This window comes from Trachypithecus francoisi, unplaced genomic scaffold, assembly GCF_009764315.1.
Source record: "Trachypithecus francoisi isolate TF-2019V2 unplaced genomic scaffold, Tfra_2.0 Lachesis_group4, whole genome shotgun sequence".
Taxonomy (NCBI): Eukaryota; Metazoa; Chordata; class Mammalia; order Primates; family Cercopithecidae; genus Trachypithecus; species Trachypithecus francoisi.
The window spans coordinates 123,555,655-123,578,443 of record NW_022681469.1 but is presented as its reverse complement, the minus strand read 5'-3'; the positions used below and the strand labels follow the sequence as shown (position 1 = coordinate 123,578,443).

Sequence of the window (22,789 nt, the reverse complement as noted above, 5' to 3'; positions counted from 1 at the left end):
GGCAGCCTCCTGCCCGGGCCCCCACCGCTCCTTCTAGAAGGAGGGGCGGCCTGAGGCAGGTGCAGTCTGGAAGAATGTAGGGCTCAAGGGCTCATGTTTACTAAGCAACACCCTTGAAAGGGAATTTGGCTGTTGTGGGGCTTTGTGTTCAGCCTTTTCTAGGCCCCTCTCACTCTCTTGGAAACGGGAGGCGTGTGGCCTGAGGGCACTTAGAACCCGAGAGGAGGACGCACAAGTCCAGTGGGTGTTCCAGCAAAGCCCTCTGTTCCCTACCATTTCTCTACACCCAGGAAGTAACAAAAAAACACTGTTCAACGAAACGGCTCAGAAGATTCTGAAGGGCCTTTTAATCATCAGAGAAAGATTAAATTCCACTCAGTAAAATTTGAGTTTAGCATATTTATCTGCAGCCTGAGTCTTTTAAACTAGGCATCTGCAGCTCTGTATGGGACACATCCCTATTGAGCAGATCGACTCATTATCCCGCCATGGTAGATCTCACTGCCCCACTGACCCCCGCCTCTGTCCAGTGCAGTCCATCCACAAGGCAGAAAAAAACTACGTATCAAGGCACCTTTCCTCATCGGGACAAAAAATACTTGTCTTTCCACTGTACTTTAGTTACATTGGTTGTGGACAGAAGAAATGAAAACTGCTTCTGCATGATTTGTGACTGCGTTTCCTGGTGGACTCAGCAGTTTCCTCCTTGGGTGAGAGGCACTATTCCTCTGTTCCTACCCCTCTTGCAGGAGAGAGGACGTGTCTGAGGTGTGGACACAAAAGGAGGGAAATCATGATCCTCAGTGATCACTGGCATTTTTAATAAGGCGATGGCTACTAAGCACCACCCGTGGCATGCCGGACTTCATCGCACCTAATTAAACCATTCCATGGGGTGGGTAAAGGGAGCCCCATTTGCAGGTGGGAAAACTGAGGCCCCCTCACACAGCTGGTGGGCACAGCCCCGGTCAGTTATTGTAGTTTCCACTACACTGAGCTGCCTGGAAGAAAGGGAAAGTAAGGCTGTGTTCCCACCCCAAAGCAGCACTGTTCACTGTCACACTCACTGTCCCATGCACAGGAGTAGCATCTCACGAACACTCCGTTTTGAAGGAGGCATTTGAGTAAATAGAACACATTAATAAACAGTCCTGATCAAGCTCCTGCTTGGGGGAGGAGATGAAGACGACTTCCTGAACTCGACCTTCAGGATTCTCTGGCAGCCACTGCCCCAAAGGCAAGCTCCAGAAAGTCGCTGCAGGGGCCCAAGCAAGTCATATTTCACACTCCAGGGCCCACCAGCTGACATGTGCAGCCAGGTGAAACCAGGTTAAAAATCAACATCCAGGGTGACTGCAACTGGGAGGAGAGGTCACCAGAGGTGGCTGTATGGGAGTGAGGGGCTGGGGATGGAGAGGCAGAACCCCTTCCAGCCACAGTGAGTGGAGCCAGGCTGGGATGGCCCAGTTGTGTGCTCTGATCATCACCTATGGGAGGACACCTAGATCCTCCAGCCAGAAGGCTGGCCTGCCTGCCCTCAGCAGAGAAGTGTGCCCGGGGCCACTGCCTTCAGTCACAGTGCAGCCCTGCTAGTGGCTTGTGATTCCTTCCCAGCTCTCCCGTCCTCTCTATGTGGTCTGGAAATCTCGCTGATATTGGTGTCTCCGAACACTTTACAGTAAGTGGGCATTAGTTAATGCTAAATGACAACAGAATTTCTCCCAAATTGCACATGACACTCGCATTAAGAGCAAACATGTTCATTTGGATAGATGTTATCACGGTGAGTATCACAAGAATTAGCAATTTGCCAACGATATGAAGTAAACACTCTTTAAGAGTTCCCTTTAAGTGAAATAAAAGTAAAAGTAAAAGCTTTTAGATGTGATTGTTAATTACAGTAACAATTTGGCCATGGCTATGTAAATCTTACATGGATGGAGTTGGTGGGAAGTGGCTGGGGGCACTAGAGCCAAAGCCAGTGGGCCAGTCTGCCCTTGGGCTTCTGTATTGGGTTAGGGGGAAGTTGAGGGTTTTTAAGGCACCATGATGTGCATACATATAACTTGTGCATAAACATCTTATTACACCCTCACAGCAATCCTGTGAGGCAGGTATTAGTATCATACGAGCTTTAAAGCTGAGGATACGGAAGTTTAGAAGCCGGCAGGTGACTGACAAAGCTCACATGGCTAGTAAGTAGCACAGCTGTTACCAAAAACAGGTTTTCCTGCCCCCAAAGCTCATGGTTTTCTCCTAAAAACTGTGTATTTGCCAGGCAGGCTGTGCATCAGAAGGCCCAGGGTTGCTTTTGGAAATATAGATTCCTGTACCTCACCTGGAGACTTCTTGTTTTTAATTGTAGAGACAGGGTGTCACTCTGTCACCCAGGCTGAAGTGCAGTGGTGTAATCACAGCTCACTGCAGCCTTGAACTTCTGGCCTCGAGTGATCCTCCCACCTTGGCCTCTCAAAGTAGCTCAAACTACAGGCATGAGTCACCACACCTGGCTAAGAAACTTCTGAATCAGAATGTCCAGGGTATTGCCAAAGCGCCTCTCTGAGCACAGCACTCCGAGTGACTGTGATGTGTAGCCAGGTAGGGAACCTCCTCTCCACGCTCAGCCGCTGGCAAGTCCCATGTTCCTATCTAGCTGCCTACCAGGTATTCCATGTCTTCTTGTGCCCTGCAGGCCTGGTCACACCTGGCTTGCTAACAATCCAATCAGACAAATGAGCCAGGGCGAGGCATAGATACTGCGGGCATCTTCGCTCTCTCCACTTCAGTCCTTGTCATTGCCACCCGCAGCACCCAAGATGAAGGCCACGAGGAATAAGGTGGTCTGGGCCCCACCACAAGCACAGTGGAAATAAAGTTGCATGGTTAGCGGCTTCCTCCCACCCACCTCAGGGTTTGGGAATATGACAGGAATCTTACTATTGCCCACAATTCCCCTGACATTCTCCATCCATTACGGGCATTACATTGAGGAGTGAGAACAGTACCAACATCAGCACCAAAGACTTGCTCCTAAGTCAGAACTGGCAAATGAACATAAACAAACAACAACAACACATGGGTATGTGGAAGTCTGAGTGGTAGGTGTGGCTGACGGGGAAAGGGAAACAAAGAATCAGCAAGGGTATTGGACTCCCTCCACCTGGCTCTAGGCTGTGAGGTAGCAGTGGGCCCCACTGTCCAGGGACAACAGGAACAGCAGCTCGTGGAATGGTCTAGAACTCAAAGCACTCCCGAGGCCTGCATTTCATCTTTGCCACAGCCTTGGGAGGTATGAATTCTTGCTGAGGTTCGAGAGAGGTCCAGTAGTTTGCTTTGCACAGCAGCAGGTGGTGATTTCTGCAGCTTCTGAATTCTAGACCAAACCTTAAGCCCACTTTCCTCCTCATTGGATTCCAGAGAGAGGCAGAGAGTTAGAAACTCAAAGGCGATGGTGGTTTATGAAACATTCAATCCCAAAGTGCTGGGATTACAGGTGTGAGTCACTGTGCCCGGTCTGAGTAGCTACTGTTATGGGCCATATCATTCTAGGTATTTTATATCTAGTTTTTTCTTTTTTTTTTGAGATGGTGTTTTACTCTTGTTGCCCAGGCTGGAGTGCACTGGCGTGATCTTGGCTCACCGCAACCTCCACCTCCTGGGTTCAAGCGATTCTCCTGCCTGAGCCTCCCGAGTAGCTGGGATTACAGGCATCCGCCACCATGCCCGGTGTATTTTTTTTGTATTTTTAGTAGAGACAGGGGTTTCACCATGTTGGCCAGGCTGGTCTCGAACTCCTGACCTCAGGTGATCCACCCGCCTCGGCCTCCCAAAGTGTTGGGATTAGAGGTGTGAGACACCATGCCTGGCCTTTATATCTAGATTTTTAATAGCGTTAAAAAACAGCTATTACACAAACAAGACAGACCTTCATTCAGACCTTTCTGTCTGATACACTGGGAGGTGTGGAAGCCAGCATCCTTGGTGGCAGTTATAGTTCTTTGACTACCCATAAACTATCTCCTCCGCCTCTTTCTTGCTAACAGAAGACAGCACAATGCCAACCCACAGAGGACAATCATGATGAGTCATGGAAATCCTTGTCCCTCTTTGCCAGATCTTTGCTTTTCCCTTCTCTCTCACACTTAGGAGTGGACTCTTCTAGCCAACGGGACATACAGGACCCGTGACCACCTGTCTGCTTGTCTGGCTTGAATGTGCTCTGTAAGGCCCGCAAATGTTACCTTACAAGGAAAAAGCATCTTTGCAGATAGGACTCAATTAAGAATCCCGAGTGAGGAGATTATCTTGGATTATCTGGATAGGCCCTCAATGCCACCATGAGTGTCCTTATAGGAGAGAGGCAGGAGGAGATGAGACACACGAAAGAGGAAAAGGCCACATGAAGACGGAAGCAGAGATGAGAATGATGCTGCCAGAGCCAAGGAATGCTGGTGGCAACCAGAAACTGGACAAGGCAGTAACGATTCTCCTTTAGAGCCTCCGGGGGGAATGTGGCCCTGCTGATGCCTTGATTTTGGCCCAGTGAAACTGATGCTCAACTTCTAGCATCCAGAATGCCAAGAAAATACATTTCTATTGTTTTAAGCTGCCAAGTTTGTGATAATTCATTAGAACAGCCACAGGAAACTACTACATGGACAAAGCCACTATTAGGCATTCTGTTACTTCAACTGAGCACATCCTATGTTACATTGCTCTGTGGTGCTTGCAAAGGTAATGCTTAGGAAGGACTGATAAAGATTTCACTCCCACTTCTGACCATAAGAGATACTTACTAGAAAGCGTGTTTTCTGGATCACAGGTGCTGAGAAGTCTCCCCCTGTCATATTTTAGACAGCAACCCCATCATTAAAATCCCCATCATTGTTTCACTGGCAGTGAATTAATGCTATGTTGCCAAAGCCCACATTCGTTGAGAGGGGCACACTGGCATGCAGGGTCCCCATGGTGCTCTTATCCTGAAGCACATATTAGGACCCATGAAAGCTTTACCTCCTGGGTATGCTTCACACAAGAGGCTCCATTTTAGCAAACAGTGTAAAGAAGAGCTCTTGGGGTTGGAAGTTCAAGACAGGATGGGGAGGTGGGGAAGGGACAGGGGAGGCGAGAGGGGCCCAGGAGGTTGGAGAAGATACTTAAAATCTCACACCACACAACATTAGTAAATTCAACAGGAATTAAGTAAAAAGCCTCCTCTAAAGGAAAACCAGAGCTTAGGTGGAGGGGGACGTGGGTGAAATCTACTCAGATTATAGAGGCTGTCTTTGCTGTCCATCTTCCCTCGGAGGCCCACCACCTGTGCTTTACTGGGTATGTCCTGGGCCTCCAAAGCTTACTGATTTCCTGCGGATTCTCTTGACACAGGGCACTTCTTTCCAAATTTCAGTTTGATGACATGGCCATGTTTCAAAGCCCTCTGATCTTTTACCTCTTTAAGACACTTATGTTTTGGATCCCATTTCCTAAAAGGCCTGATCCTGGGGTGCTGATTTGGCTGTAATAAATGAATCTTGCTAATGTGTGTTATGGTTTTTTGCAGGGGAAGTGGGTCAGTGGTGGGGGACCAGCAGGAGGAAACAGGGTGGAAGGGACTGAAATGTAAAATTTACTGAATCATTATTATCAGTAGTAGTAGTATTATTGAGACAGGATCTTGCTCTATTGCCCAGACTGGAGAGCAGTGGTGCAATATCAGCTCACTGCAACCTCCGTCTCCCGGGCCCATGCAATCCACCTGCCTCAGCCTCCCAATTAGCTGGGACTACAGGCACTTGCCACCACATCTGAGTAATTTTTATATTTTTTGTAGAGACGGGGTTTCACCATGTTACCCAGGTTGGTCTATGCCTCGGCCTGCCAAAGTGCTGGGATTACAGATGTGAGTCACCGTGCCTGGCCTGAGTAGTTACTATTATGGGCCATATAATTCTAGGTATTTTATATCTACATTTTTAAAAGCAAAAACAACAACTACAACAAAACACAAGAGCAGCAGCTTAGAAGCATAAGTAAACTGCCCAAGGCCACAGTCATACAGCACTATCTTGCTAGAGCTGGAAGTGTGGTATCATATCTCTCTACCTTTCTAGGCATTTCTTATATCCAAAGCTATATGGCCTTATGCTGTCTTACTCCCACAGAGCCCCTCAGAACCAGACCTCTCAGAGCGGCGACTGGCTGCTGTTGGGTGCCCCAGTTCATGCTCTGGGACTCATTCCATTCTAGTTTCCTTAAGGAAAGCAATAGGATCTGAGGCTATAACTGAGTTACTGCTTGGTCCACTGGAAGTTAGATGTTAAAATATCATCACTAAGGATAATGTGGTATAACCCCAATGCTGACCCTAGAAGGCAAGGGGATATTATCACCAAAGCATTATGACTTTGTTTCAGTTCATCCTTTTTCCAAGTTCCTCATTTCTAAAATAAATATTTAACATCCTTTCATCCAGGGTTTTTTTTACGAGGTTTAAATGAACTATATATGGTACTTTAACACATATGGCATAAAAAAAAAAACTTCACATGGTTGCACAACCATGTGCAATGTGCTTAACATTACTACTGAAATGTACATTTAAAAATGGTTAGGATGGTAAATTTTCTGTTATGTGTATTTTGCCACAAATGAAAAAATAAAGACAAGTATAGTAAAAAGAAAAAGCTATACAAACATTAAGTATTATGATTAATACACAGTTATTTTGGTTTTTTTTTAAAAATAATTTCAATTTTTATTTTAGATTCGGGGGTACATGTGCATGTTTGTTACATGGGTATACTGAGTGATGCTGAGGTTTGGGCTTCCAATGATACCATCATCCAGGTAGTGAGCATGGTACCCAACAGTTATTCAACCCTTGCCTTCCTCCCTACCTCCCCTCTCTAGTAGTCCCCAGTATTTATTTTGTTTTTAATGGTTATCATCATCATGTATATTTATTCCTGCAGACACAGACAAAATCCCAGTGTTCTGGCTGGCCTCCCACTCATTCCCCTATGGCTCCATCTCTGCTACTCAGGCGGTTTTGTCTCCCAGACACTGACCTACAGTTGGGATCACTCCTGCATCATCAATACGTATCTCTTCTGACCTCATCCAGTTGAAGGTCCTGAAAGCCCTTCACTGAGCTCCTATTTCCTCTGTCCTCCCACTTTTGCTGTGTGATTGATGGCATCATCAATACCGACCTGGTGAGCCTTACTTGAAACCTGAGTCATCCACGATTCTTCCCTGACCCCACTTCCCAGTGGTCACAAAATCATCACGTCAGAAATGCCTCTAACATCAGACTCCTTCCTTCCACAGTAGTATGGTTGAGATCTCTATCACCTCTCAAATCTCCCATTATGACAGGTTTCACCCCCTTCCACTCCATGCTTCATGCCACTGCCTGAATCCTCCTCCAAAAAGTCAATTCTGGCGTGTCATTCACCTGCATAAGGTACTCAGTGGCTACCATCTGGATCAAGTCCAAACTCTCATCTTGCAGTGCAAGGCCTGTTTTTATGGAACTGTGTATACCAACATACCTTTACAGTCTCATCTTCCCCCACACACTACCATGGACCCTGACCACACACACAGAAGTTTTCATGCTTCTCTCCACATGCTAAGCCTTTCACAACTCAGTTATTTGCAAATGATATCCCCATGCCTGTGATCTACTCCATTCTTGCTACCTAGTAACATCTATTACATGTGCTGCAGTAAGGTCTAACTCAAATGCTTCCTCCTTTAGAGAGTATGGCTCAGTTTTTTGCATTCAGACATCATGCCATTCCTCAGAAACAGCATACACTACGGGGTCTTGTAATTCATCTAGGTACCTCAGCCTTCCCTTCAATTAGGCCATATTTCTCTGAAGATTTGCTATGTCTTTGTCTTTTTCCCATCCCTAGTTCCCACAACAGTGCTTGGCTCAGCATACAGTGAGGACTAAGTTTGTTGAATGAAACACAAGTGAAAGAAGCTATGAGTGAGCTTACTATTTTCCAGTCTTAGGAACGTTACTTCTGGAAGGCTGCCTGCTGAAGTTTAAGTAGTACTGCATTGCACGCAAACTGGATTCTCCAGGTTGACCACAATCGCTTTGGACAAAGAAGTTTCATTTTGTACCCTGGACATGTAACTTACTAATTGACATTCCTTGAGATCTTTGTATCTCTCAAGGTGGCTGTCTTATACTTGGGGAGTAATTCATTTGCTACTATATGTGTACTTAAAATATTAATAAATTCTGGAGTTTTCTAAGTGCATGTACACATGAACCTGCACTCTACAAAATCCTGTGTATTTCTATGGCTTTTAATAGCTTAAACAAATAGAACTAATCTGTGAATAGCAGTTAAAATGACTCTATGAATATTTAGGCAATTATTGTACATAATTGTAAATATGTATCTGTATTTCAGATTTTGTGATCACATAAAGTATTAACTTTGGAGGACCCAGGCAGCTTCTACGGCTGTCAAGAATTTATGCCTAAAAGTAGTGCCTCATCCAAATGGCCAGCAGGTTAGGTTATGCGTCCTAGAACCCACTGCTGCAGGCCCAGCTCCCAACTTTCTGGGCTCTCTGCTGACTCCAGCAGCATGTACAGAGGCACCTCTAGAGCAGCACTTTTAGAAAACATGGTTCTGTCTTTCTACCCATAACTGATCAATCCAGGTGTAAGCACCTGGCTTAAGCTACACCAACCTACAATCCTTTCCTGAGCTAATCTCAGCCAGTCAGAATCTTTCCCTTGGATCTTAGCAATGGCAGTGGAAAAGGAGAGACAGTCTCTCTGCCTGTAGCTAAAGCTGAAAAGTGGATGGGTCATGATTTCTACCAAAAGGAGAAATGGAGTCTCTGAAAGAATCAAGATTCAAGTGGATGGGCAAAAACAAGTAGAGACAAAGCAAGGAGGACATTTAGCCCTCTGCTCACTGTTTCTGATGTCTAGTTGCCTGGCTCTGCCCTTCTGATGGTTTGGTTATTTTAAAACATTTAAATTCCAAAAGCCTAAACATTTCCTTATTTGTGAGTTTGAGTTTCATGTATATTATTTGAAACAAAGAGTCTTTAAAAGGTAATTCTGTTAACATAAACACAGTCAAAGCTGTTACAACTTAAGAGTTTCAAAAGGGCCCAGTGACTTCATGAAGGCTCTTCATAAGTGCATAAGTTGCACTGTAAGCATGTGAGCATGTGGAGGTCCATTAAATTTTGTCCAGCTACAAAGATGGATAAGCCCCTTTATAATGAATAATTGCTTGGTAATTGATGTGTTGGGTAAACTCTGATTTTTCTCAATGTCTACTCTTCTTAAAGTGGGCCTACTTGCACAGCATTAGATGTCCAGGAAAGGGGTGAGGGTGCAAGTGTAACCTACTTAAACGCACCAAGTAAATAATCCACATATGTTGTCATACTGTCTCTGAGGAATACATTATTTAAAATTATTGCTGCATTCTAAACAGACCATCTGAGAGAAATAATTACTTTTCCATGACTGGATCAATACTTTTGTTCTTATTCTTTACTACTTGAGTGATTGGATCTAAGGCCAGAGGAGAAACTAAGGTCAATCCCCTGGACCTATGGTAATCTAGCAGGGAAGATCAATGTGTGTGCTTGTGAGCCCAAGGAGGGGAGTAGGGGCAGGGAGGACAATTCTTAGTGTGCTAACTTAATTTTAAATTTCTCAATGAGAAAAGCCATGCTTATCTATGGCTCTTCTGTTGCAGCATTTTAAAAACTGCCCTGAAGGTACAAGGTATAACTCACTTTATGTCTGGCTTATTGAATAAATTCATGAATTACAACCCTATCATGTACACAGTCGATGGTCAGAATGGCTTGTCCATTCTGTCCAGGGTGGGTAACATTTCAAGCTTGGAAGAGAAGGCGATGAGGGGACTAGAGAGGTAAAAAGGGGTATTTCTGTGGCAGAACAAAAAGTCATGTCCACACTGTGGGCATGAGAGTACATTCGAATGTCCAGCACTCAGAATCCACCAATATGGAATCTGCAGTCATTTTACTCTATATGGCAGTCTATGGGCCTGATCCATATCCCACTAATTACTGGGAGACAACCTTCAATTGTCCTTTTAAAGAACATGATTCAACGTAAGTTTATTAAAGCCTTTCCAATAAGAATATAAAAGAATAAGCATTTGCCAGAGTGACTGCTTAGTCTTAACCTATCAAAATAAATGCCTTTCAAGCACCTTAGAAGCATCATTTACATGCAAGTAATATGCTAACTGCAAATGGGACTTATTAATTAATTAAAGCTCATCACAGAACATCTTCTTTGAGTGATATTTTGTTGGATGTTAGTTTGAGTTACAACAGAAAGTGATAATATACTCTTTGAACATTTCCTTTTATTCCAACATATTACTATTCTCCCTGGTCTTTTCCTATCAGCTCTCAGGCTTATTGGAACATGGCATGTGGGAGAGTCCAGCTTAGCGGCTAAGAGCACTGCCACACCGACCTGGGTTTGAAACCTGGCTCTGCCATTAACCAGAAGCAAGACTGGGCATGTTTGGTAATACCTCTGTGACTCAATTTCTGCCTCTGAAAATGGGGGATAATAGTAGCACCTATCTATTAGGATTGTAGTGTAGATTAAAAAGTCAACATATGTATAGGACATCTAAGCACTATTTAAACAATAGTTATTTCTTTATCTCTCTGTAGCACTGAACACTAGAAACCATATAGAATTTGAAGTCAGAAGGCTATTTCTGCTATCATTAGCTGTATAATGTAAGTTACACAACCTTTGAACCTCAGTTTCCTTATAAGTAGAATGGAGGTAATCACGCCTACACTCCATTGGGTTGGTGTGAGGACTGTAAAAGATAATGTGTAAAACATCTTGGCAAACACTTGTAACTGGGTTGATGAGACTCTATCAGGCTCCGTCCAGCTGCAGGGCTGGACATGGGTTCTGCCATAATGAGGACTTCCGCCTCCTTTCTTCAGTCTGAACATAGGCAGATAAGAACAATACAAATCAGCCTAAGGCTTGGCAGAGACTTGCACTTACCCTGGGCTCTCCTTGGAGAAGGAGTTTTTGCCCAATCCATCCTCGGGGCTGAAGTCATCAAGGAGAGAGAGCAGATGGCAGTGGCCACTGTGGGCGGCACCTGGTTATGTACACAAGGCAGCTAGTCACCTGCCAGTCTGGGATGCATAGACACAAACACATCGTCTGGTTGGCTCCCTACAAAGTCTTTCCCTGGCTTCTTTCTCAGGGCAAGGAGACAGCAGCCCCTGCTTAGGCCACTGCCTGCAGCACCTCTGAGCAGAAGTCAGGGCCCTTGGACTCCCCATCAGACCGCCTGCCTGAAGCACACTCTGGAGCTGGGGAACTTGCCTGAGAAGCCAGTAAAATTTTAATGCACTCTGTAGTGCGGTCATGTCATACTCGGTTATGGCAAATAATCCCAGATGCCTGCAGAGGTAAAATGGAGCTGTAATGTGCTCGCCTCCTAACCCGAGCTGACAGCAATGATGTACGACTACCATTAGCGGAAAATATCACTTCAACTAACCCATGATCCAGCTCCGCTCAGGGTCACATTATCCATGAGGAACAAATTACACTCCCAAAGTAAATACAAATTTTCTACACAAAATGGGTACAGAAAAAGGGAAGGGGGTGATCCGTTCCCTTCGCCAGCACACTGCTGAGTGACACAGATGATAAAGGACAGGACAAATCATTGGCTGACAGAGTGCTGTGCCGTAATCAGCTCAGCCGGCACGCACTCCGGCCGATAAACACTATATTCTCCCCTTAGTGGCAAATACATAATCTTTAACACGGACTTGGCTGCTTCAGATATTTACTACCATTTGGGCTGCAGGAACAGCCCAGCATTTGCTGTCAAAAAGAAAAGGCCCTGTGGCCCTGATGGACCCAGAGACCCTCTGCAAGGGTGAGAATCAGTGTCTGGGGATGGACAAGAGGGTTCTCGAGGGGGCGAATTATAACTCAGAACAAAACTACCTTAGGGGGTGCAGTGCAGGAGCCACTGTGAAACCATGGCCTCTTCTCCTATGTGGGGTCGTAGGAAGAAAATGGTCTGCAGGGACGATATGGGGTTCATGAGGCTCTGGACTGGAAGCTCAGAAATTCCTCTGCTCCAGCTCTGCTCTTCCCTGTACTTTGTGGGTGACAGAGGTGAGGGTCTTTTCCTTTATGAGACTTGTATAACCAATAAAGCAACTTCTGGGTAGAACACTAATATTTACAGGGCCGTATGTGTCAAGTACATGCTAGGCATGGGGTACTTTCAGGGATTCTATGATTTAATAAAATATTAAATGTTTACACATATACAGATACTTAAAGGAAGACTGAGTTCTGTGTCCAAATATGGTTCATGCTAAGTCCACCGATTGGTGTAGCCTACATCCCTAATTAATCATGGGCTGACTATGATACCCATCTGTAAGAGTTAAAATATATACCTTGTCTATAGCCCTTCCCTTCTTACCTTGGATAATTGCATTCCAGGCCAAAAAAAGAAAAAGGTCCCACTTCAGAAGAGCCTGCACATTCTAAGTTGCTAGTAGACCCAAATTTTATTCATTCCATGTTTCTCGAGAAACCACTATGTTTGAATTTTTAGAAGCTAGGGCAGCTGTTTGGGTGGGGGTGAGGGTGGATAGATAAACAGGATCCAGGTCTCTTGCAGCACAAGTAGGTGAGACACAGAGGGGATGACAGCATGAGCTCCTGAATGGCACTGCTGGGCTTATCCCAACTCACCCCGATGTGCGGGGAATCAGCACGGCCTGGGAAGAGGACCCAGATTCTGGAATCCTAAGACACAGCTTATATCTCAGCTCCATCACTTATGCCTCATTTTTCTTATTTGTAAAACAATGACACCTGCTTGAGAAGATAAAGCCTTGAAAAGCCCTGACAGAGAGTTTGGCATGTGGTCACCGATGCTGTATGTGAGAATATATAGATCCCTACGATAAATACTTAAAACAGATCTTAGGAAGTGATGTTTTTTAAAGTGTTTTGAATAATGCAATGTTCTCTTTCATGTGAAGTGATGCTTATTATTATTATTTAGTTGCTATTATTGACCCTAACCTTAGTTTTTCACTGATCTAAGATATTAGTAGCATCGTTGTTTTTAGACCAGGAAATTAGCAACTTCAAAAACCATGAACAGCACTAGAAAGAAACGATGAAGCCCAAACTGGGCTCCTTGAGTACTATAACCACCCACCACAGGGCTTCCTGGTCCTTCCTTATTTCAAAGACCCCATTCGGCTGTCTCCCTAAGTATGCATATACTTGGAAGACCATGAATCAAGCCTGGTTTAGAACAACAATGGAGAAAGCTGCTTTCAGCTTTCTTTGGGTTATTCTTCAGGTACCTGAAGAGGTCATGCAGGACTACAGCTAGAACTTCTCAACATGTCCTCATGGCAACTGAAAGGGAAAAGCTCTATCCTGTATAAAAGAGAACCAATTTGACCTTCCCAGTTGTAACTTTAATTAGAAAAAAAGAAGTCCATTCATTTGTTGAATCTGGGGACTTCTTAAAGTATAAAGTTTGGACAATTATTAACACATCCTAATACAGATATTTGATTATATTTGTCACACTAGAATGGCACAGTTCTGAGGAGCATTTATCTGTAACTATCTTGCCATCCAGGAGTTCTCAAGGGGGATTAACTGACACACATGCACACACACACATACATGACCAAAAAGTTCTATCTTTATTGAAGAGAGAACACTCTGCAACCCTAATACAGTATAAGACAAATTATTTGACAACCAAAGAGCCTCCCAGGTTATACTCTATCAGAAGCCACTAACATGAAGCATGTTGTTCAAGACATCACCTGTACAAATGCCTCTGCTCATGACCCTGCTGGTATTCAGGTGGCTCAGGGCTCATGGTCAATTTCATGGGGCTGACAGCCATCACCTCCCCCAGCCTCCTCTTTGGCTTTATAACTTTCCCTTTGGACAAGCCATAACACCCAAGACGATGGCTCACTCTAAGGGGAAGCAGCAGGAACTTTTCTATGGGAACATAGAATCATGCACTCAACCTCGATGTTTCTGGAACAATTTCTTTTATAGATCAAGTAATGGTCATTACCAAACAAGTGAGTTCCTGAAACACATTCCGTAAGCTAGCTCTCTACCTAGTCCCCATGCTTTCCCAAATACAGTAGTTGAGGAACACAGATTAAATGAACTGCTCTGCTACCTACTCACAGGTATGTGGTGACAGTTCCATCAGAGTTAAGCAACTATAATTCTCATGTCAGTTCATCAGTAGATACTTGTAAGGACTCTGTTTAGACATCAGGTCTGTATGTAAGTTTCCTTCAGTTGCTTGAGAGTACAAACGCATATACCCAAGTATGTCCCCTATATGCTTATTCTCTTTTGGGAGACAGAGAGACAAAAGAATGGAGACAATTCTTACATAATCCTCTTCCCACTTTGGCAAAGGGAAGACACAATCACATATTAATTTCCCCCTGGGCTGTGCCATGCTGTTGGGGCCTAGGTAAATAGCTATTTGGAAAATCTGGATAGTCAATGTTGGATCATTGAATCCTGCCTCATTTTCAAGATGACAAAACTAATGCGAAGCACCATTAGGTAACTTGCCCAATGCCATATAGCTGGTGAGTGAGAAATCAGGAATTGGGTCTTTTGAGTGCCCTTCTCCATCACCCACCTATTGTGAGCAACAGAACATCTAGAACCTGTTCTTTCTTCTCACTGTTTATTTCAAGAAACAAAAACTTAGCTGAAAATGCCTGACAAATTTCCAACAAGTATTTATTCTGTTAACCTGCCTACATTTAATTTAAAATCTGTACATTTATAACTTCTATCTTTTTCAGGTGCATAGCATGGTAGTAATGAATAGATTATTGTACATACACATTCAGCATAAGTGAAGTAATTTTTGGTTTTACCTGAAAATGTTATCATATGAACACCAGAACTGAATGAGATTCTGAATTTAAAATAATTTACCATAGAAATTTAATCCAAGCATAGTATCAATGTGAATTTGGGATGTGTGCAAAGTAATTAAGCCAATTGGAAATATGATGATTTTGGAAGAATAATAAAATGTCATTTTAAGCCAGACAAAATCTTGAAGGGGTAAGAAGAGGTTGAGTAGATGGGCATCACAGAAATCATGCATCCAAAATAAAAAGCTCTTAGGCCAGGTGCGGTGGCTCATGGCTGTAATCCCAACACTTTGGGAGGCCAATATGGGTCGGTCACCTCAGGTCAGGAGTTCAAGACCAGCCTGGCCAACATGGCGAAACCCTGTCTCTGCTAAAAATACAAAAATTAGCCAGGTGTAGTGGGTGCCTGTAATCCCAGCTACTCGGGAGGCTGAGGCAGGAGAATCACCTGAATCTAGGAGTGGGAGGGTTCAGTGAACCGAGATTGCGCCACCGCACTCCAGCCTGGGTGACAGAGCAAGATTCCGTCTCAAAAAACAAAAACAAAGTAAAAATCTCTGGAGACTCAGTCAAGAACTATAGAAATTGTCTATTTATAAGTTCGGAAACTTATAAATGGCTTGGATATATTACATGAGAAAACTGTAAATGAAATATAGAAGTCTGAGGAAGAGATCACAAATTCTGGGGGTACAGGAAATAGACATTGGGACTGTATGAGGTGCAATCAGGTTTGAGTACGAGTCTTCTGAACTTGGTTCACTTATCCCCTCCATTTGGAGATGAGTATCCAGGAAAGAAAATGTAAATTTTGCAAAACACTGAATACCTAATTCATGTTAAGCACTGTGCAAAGTATTAGGGATAGAAAGACAAGAATATGGATCCCTTCTCTTTCCCTGGGTGATGGCTGTCTGCTTTGCTGCTATGAAATCTGGAAAGGTGGAGATATTCCTTTCTAGCTACAAAATAGGACAGCACCTCCAAACTGTCTCCTGATCAAAATATATCCTATTTCAAAACTAAGGATGGGGGTTCCACAAGCAACAATGAGGGCCTTCTGAGCTTCTGGAATGTTGCTGAGGGTGCACAAACTTTACTGAGTGTGAAACGTGGCCAACCAAGGGATGGGACTCTTCCACTATAAGCACAAACCACATACCCGGTCTTCAGTTTGACATCTCAGCAGTTTCTGACTCCTTCACGAGCCAAGTTAGGCATGTGGTTTGTGTTGAGTTAGGAACATAAGCCTTTGCCGGTTTTCTTTGCTGCTTTTCTTAGAAGCCCCTTCCCACACAAGTGAACTTAAAATGATCAAACACAACAACTTTTAGCATGAATTTAAAAATGAGCGCCAGGCATGGTTGCTCGTGCCTGTAATACCATTGCTTTGGGAGGCCAAGGCAGGAGGATCACTTGAGGCCAAGAGTTTGAGACCAGCTTGGGCAACATAGTGAGACTCCATCTCTACAGAATAAAATTTAAGTTATCTGAGTGTGGTGGTACACACGTGTAGTCCCAGCTACTTGGGAGGCTGAGGTGGGAGGATTGCTTGAGTCCAGGAGTTCAAGGCTGTAGTGAGCTAAGACTGCGCCACTGCACTCCAGCCTGGGCAACAGAGCGAGACCCTGTCTCTAAACCAAAAAGGGATGCACCAAAAAGTGTGTGAAAAGAGGGAAAGCAGGTGCGAAAAATCAGTAGTATTGCATTTGCAGTTAGCCAGTGGGCCAGTAGGGCTGTCCTGGGTACAGGACACAGTACCAAAGCAAAGCCCAGGAGCAAAACAACCTTCTCCAGGTGGTTGTTCCTACTGCTAACGCACAGAGAGAAAAAACTGCAATCAGGAGTCATGTTATAAGATTGATAGAAAAGGAGAAGGATTCATTTCTGTGAGATTGTGTAGGGTGTACTGCATATATGCTTATGCCTGGTATCTACAGGCATAAGTATGGGTGGCACATGTCTGTGCACATAGGCAACATCTCTACAACTTCAAGTTCTTCTCCTATGCAGTCAAAATTTCAAGAGCATTAAACACGGGGAAAGATCATGTTTCCCTCTGACATTTATTATAAGGCCGTAGTTCTCAAAACCAGTTGTATACCAAGATTACCTAGGAAGCGTTTGAAAGAATACAGATGCTCTGGCCCTACCCCAGAACCTCTCTCCTGTGATGAGTTTCTGGGAAGTGATGGTGTTTGGCATTTGAGAACAGCTGCTGAAGGGACAAGAGCTATACAATCCACTTAATCACCATTTGATCCCTCCAGGACAGTACACGTGCTCTGGGCTCCAGGTTCTGCTCAGAGGAAGGCCTGATGTTTAGACAAGGGGTTTAAAAAGACACTGTTTCAGAACCCTTCAAAATTTAACACTTTAATTCAGCCTGTGTCAGGGAGAAGGGCCCTTGGGATAAAGGCTGAGCCTCAGATTCTGGGGAAACTCCCTCTGGCAGGTTCTCTAGAAGAACCCCAGCTTTCCAAAGGGGATGCTAGTCTTCCTCTTTCTTCTTTTTCTTTCTTTTTTTTTTTTTTTAGGTGAAGAGTTTAACACAATTTATTTTATGCTTAAATAATCGACTAGGTCATCCAGTATATGGTTTTTCATACATATGTCATTAGAGCTATGTGCCAATGAATGCTGATTTTATGTGAATATAATCAACAAATTAAAGAATTTCACCAAAACCCAAATAAAAATGCCCTTGAAAACACAGCAGCCTTATTAACCTAATATGACACTGCTAGAATGGTTACAAATGATTGGCTTACTGAAAGGTGTCTGCATCTTATAGCCAGTACACAATACAGTAATAATTTTACAGTGTGCTGCCATTCTACTAGCTAAGGATTTCTGTTCAATTCGTTTTAAATACCCCCAACTGGGGCCTCTTATAAGCACCATCCACCTCTAAAGCGGCAAGCATTTACCCTCTTTTAAGCACTAACAGATAGCATCCCCCTACCCCCTAAAGCAACTACCGTATAGGTTATTTTTGTTGTTGTTTTTAGGTCATTTCATTGAAAAATTGGCAATAGCAACAAATATTAGATGAAGGGCTTTGTGTTTACAGATAAAATCTTTTGTGTTGCAGTATACTGTAGTGTTTGCAAAATTGGAAAAGATTTAATCAAAATATGATGATACACAGGCATCAAAATATTAGTCTTCCTCTTTTTTCAAGCGTCCTCTCTCATTTTATCTCGAGTAAAATGAACAAAAGCTAACATTTATTGAGCAGTTACTATGGACCAGGCACTGAGCCAGATGCCTTCATATATTTTTATTTTTATTTTTAGATAATAAGGTCTCACTCTGTCACTCAGGCTGGAGTGCATTGGCATGATCTTAGCTCATTGCAGTCTTGAAACTCAATTCTCCTGCCTCAGCCTCCTGAGTAGCTGGGCACATGCCACCATGCCTCGTTAATTTTTTTTCTTCTTTTTAAGAGACAGGGTCTCGCTATGTTGCCCAGGCTAGTCTCAAAATCTAGGGCTCAAAGACCTGAGCCCACTTTGTCCTGCCTTGGCCTCCCTAAATGTTGGGATTACCGTGATAAGCAACCATGCCTGGCCCTAAACGCTTTCATTTAATTGCTATAGGACTATGTGTAGAGCTGTTGTCACTCACATTTGACAGCTGAGAAAGTCGATGCTTGTCCACAACAAAATAGAAAGGGACAGGGTCAGAAACATGCGTCAGCCATCACACTGAGGCCCAAGTGCTTGGCCACTGGGCTATACGCCTTCCAATCAGCTTGGTCACATGCCATACACAAGAAAAGGGGTGTGGGTAGAAGAGGGAATGACTTTTAATCTCCACATTAACTTCATAACCAAATATGGGGTATTTCTTAGCATAATGGGCTGCTGCCCGTGGTGGAGAAAGAAAGGAAACAAAATAAAATATGGGCCGAATATTTGGCAATATGCATGTTGCCGCTTTGTTCTCACGATACCAATTCATTTCGAATGGGGGATCAGAATAATTGCTTAATTTGGGTGAGTAAGGGTGCCAAGTTCTGCTTCTTTTCTTAGCTCTCACTACAATGAAGAACAATCCCACATCTAAGATGCAGTGTTCACAGCCTTCTGTAATTCCCCACCCAGTTTCTACTGTTTTTTGTTTTTTTTTTTCTTCTTTTTTTTTAATGAGACAGAGTCTCACTCTGTCGCCTAGGCTGGAGTGCAGTGGTGCAATCTCAGCTCACTGCAAGCTCCGCCTCCCGGGTTCATGCTATTCTCCTGCCTCGGCCTCCCGAGTAGCTGGGATTACAGGCATGCGTCACCATGTTGGGCTAATTTGTTGTATCTTTAGTAGAGACAGGGTTTCACTATGTTGGCCAGGCTGGTCTCCAACTCCTGACCTTGTTATCTCCCCACCTCAGCCTCCCAAAGTGTTGGGATTACAGGCGTCAGCCACCGTGCCCGGCCCAATTTCTACTCTTCATGAATGTCCTCGTGGCTATCTGACATTAATGTGGAATGTATTCACGTGGCTGGGAGGGGAGGATGAGGGAGATACTTTGCTCAGTGTCTCATCAAAGCCTTTTTGTGCACAAGTGTCTCTTGCATTTAGGGAAAGCTCTGCTTTTTAAGCCCCTTTTGGAGTCACTTCCACGTTAATTAGTAAGGGTATCATTTTATAAATTACAGTTTCATATCAGAGGAAAGCAGAGTTTATCTTAATTCAGTCAGCTGTGTGAAACACAGTACCCTAATTTTAGCCCGCCGGTTCTGCAGATCCCTATGGAGTAAGGGAATGGCAGGTCTTCCCGAGAGAAATCCCAGTGGGTCCCCGACAAGTCTCACTTTTGCCTCCAACAGCATCCCTGGTGGGGCTTGCTGAAGGGATCCCAGGACACTGAGTGGCATCTTTTCCACCATTAGCAATTCAGATTCGAATGCGAATCCTCCAAGCAACACATGAAAGCAGCCCTGGTTAGCTCTGTGGCTCCGATGGGGGCACAGGCAAGAAGTTTCTTCACAGAGTAGGCTGACAGGGGCCCAGGCTCTGACAGAGCATAAGTCTTGGAGGATGGTGTTAAAGTTGGTGATAAACACAGACAATCTCAGTCCAAAAGGGGAAGCCTGACAGTCTTAACTGCACCAGGGCCAAGCAGGTGCGAGGGCAATTCGAGTCTCAACGGCTCCCACTGGGAGCCCTCTAGAGAAATGGCATGGGGCAGAACAGAGAGAGATCATGTGAGCGCTGGTTGTGGTGCGGCCCCCACTTAAGACCTGCAGGACCACCACAGTCGAAAGGAAGAATGACTGGGGGTGCGGGGCAGGAGATGCGCCATGGATCGGAGGAACACTCCTAATGCCCCTTCCCTTCCTGCCATTGCCATTCTTGGACTCGCCTACAACCAACTACGTATCCGCTTTATTACCCTGAAATCAACTCAAGCTCAGAGTGGTGGGTGGGAGCTACCTTCCCAATACCCATTATTCTGACACTTTGCTTCTTGCACTTGGAAATGGAAACCCAGGCAATAACTACTCAGGAACTCAGGTGATGGGAAAGGACCTGGTGGGGTGCTCTCCGTATTGGTCCCCAGATCCCTCTGACAACCAGAGGCAAATTACTTCTAGAAATTACCAGAGTTAGATGATCATCAAGATCCATGGTTCAAGACAGCTCCAAAGGCTCCGAGGTCATTGACCTGGGACGAGGCCCTGGCACTGGAACTTATAGTAGCTCCCCAGGTGATCTGGGTGTCAAGGTTGAGGCCACTGGTGAAGACATTTACAAGGAATACAAAACTGGCATCCTTACCACCTTCTACCACTGCTGAAGACTGGTGATGGTTTTGGAATTCACATTTCCTTTTTTTTTTTTTTTTTTTTTTGAGATGAAATCTCGCTCTGTCACCCAGGCTGGAGTGCAGTGGCACAATCTCTGCTCACTGCAACCTCTGCCTCCCAGATTCAAGCGATTCTCCTGCCTCAGCTTCCCAAGTAGTTGGGACTACAGGTGCCCGCCACCAGGCCTGGCTAATTTTTTGTATGTTTAGTAGAGACGGGGTTTCACTGTGTTAGCCAGGATGGTCTTGATCTCCTGACCTTGTGATCCACCCACCTCGGCCTCCCAAAGTGCTGGGATCACAGGCGTGAGCCACCACACCCAGCCCCACATTTCCTTTTAAGGAAAGAATGTCAGCTTGGTTGTACAATCCTGAAAAAGATTTATCCTTTTGAAAAGTGGCACAGACTTACAAAGTGAGATCAACCATTGCTGATAGATCTGGAAGGGCCAGAAGGTACCAGTCCCTCTCTGGATACCAGTGATGCCCACCATGTGGGAATGTGGCCTCGGGGGGTCGGCGGGCCAGTGACCATGTCTTGAACACTGAACCATTACTGCTGTGCACATGTCCCTGGCACCCACTACACATTGGCTGCCTGAGACACCAGGGGTCCTACTTCCAAGGAGCTAAGGCTCCCAGGGGCTGGAGGAAGGAAGCTCCTACTTGTCAGTTAAACAAAAGAATAATCCACAGCCCCCTTTCCAGTGTACTTTCGCTGTCATCCAACAGCCCATTACCATGTCACAGCACAGCGCACCCTTCCATAGGTCACTTTGTTTAAAATGACATGGATAATGCACATGTCAGCAAGCTGACAGTCCTGGCCGTCCTTCAGAGATAAAAACCTCAAGGCGAGAGCCTGTTCTTATCTGGGGGACATGCATTGGTCTATCATCCAAGTCAGGCAGAACATGATTTCTCCAGAGAGCACTTTTTTCATTTCCTGATTTTAAGGAAATCAAATAAGCACCATTTGTCTTCATCTGAATATGCTTGACCTGCTCAAATGATGATGTCTCGCATTTTATAACAGGCTACATATGCTGAATTCAAATTAACGACAGTACAGAACAAGAGCCTTTAGATCTCTCTTGGAGGCTGGCAGCAGAGAAGGAGAGAAAAATTCTGGGTTTGTTGGAAAGATCCCACTAAATACTAACCGCAGCATTCTGAATAAAATCCGCAAGCATGTAGGAGGTGAAAGTCAAAGCACAGGGCACAGGACAGATCCAGAAACAGGGGAAGGGAGGCCGAGTCCATCCTTTTGATGCCAAGCAATACAGAAACCATGATATTCAGGTAACTCTTCTCGAAATAACACAAAGCAGCAGTATAAATGGAAGGAAATTTGGTTGGGAACTGGGACGGATAGAAGGAAAGACCAAACAGATAAATAATCCCTTTGCTTCAGGCAGCAGAAAGCTCACTTTACCGGGTTGTGATCCAATCTTCTGGAACCTCAGAAACTGAGTTCCTTTTCTTGATCCATGTTGATCTGGATACACAGAGGCTGGTGCCCATGAGCCTCGAAATAGAGCATGTACCTGCTGGAAGAACTGTCCTCCTACCTGGCTGTCTGCCCCGATGGGAAGAGGGCAGTGCCCATCAGACCTCCCTTGCCCACCGTACCCCATGATGAGATTCCTAGACACATACCATTAACCACATACCTTTCTGTCAAGAAGGCCAATAGGTACAGAAAAGCATATGGGTCAGTAAAATAAATGCAGAAATGACATTATAAATGCATACTAGCAAGTTTAATGTTCTCATCATGGATTTTAAAAAATCAGATGGTTATTAAAATAAATAATTTTGTCTTTTAAAATGTTTTTGGGTCTATGAGTCATCTTCCATAGAGTAAAAACTCAGTGTCACATATATGCAATATTAAAGGTCTTGTTTAAAAAAAAAGTAGATCTGACAAATTAAACGTGTCATAGCATAGGAAATGTCACCGTGTGAATTATGCCCATC

At 44.4% G+C, this 22,789-nt stretch overlaps 1 protein-coding gene across 9 annotated transcripts in view; it reads right to left on the bottom strand.

Annotated features, from left to right (window-relative positions):
- AUTS2 (activator of transcription and developmental regulator AUTS2) overlaps positions 1-22,789 on the bottom strand; it is a 1,231,856-nt gene that overhangs the window by 342,718 nt on the left and 866,349 nt on the right. The window lies entirely within an intron of this gene.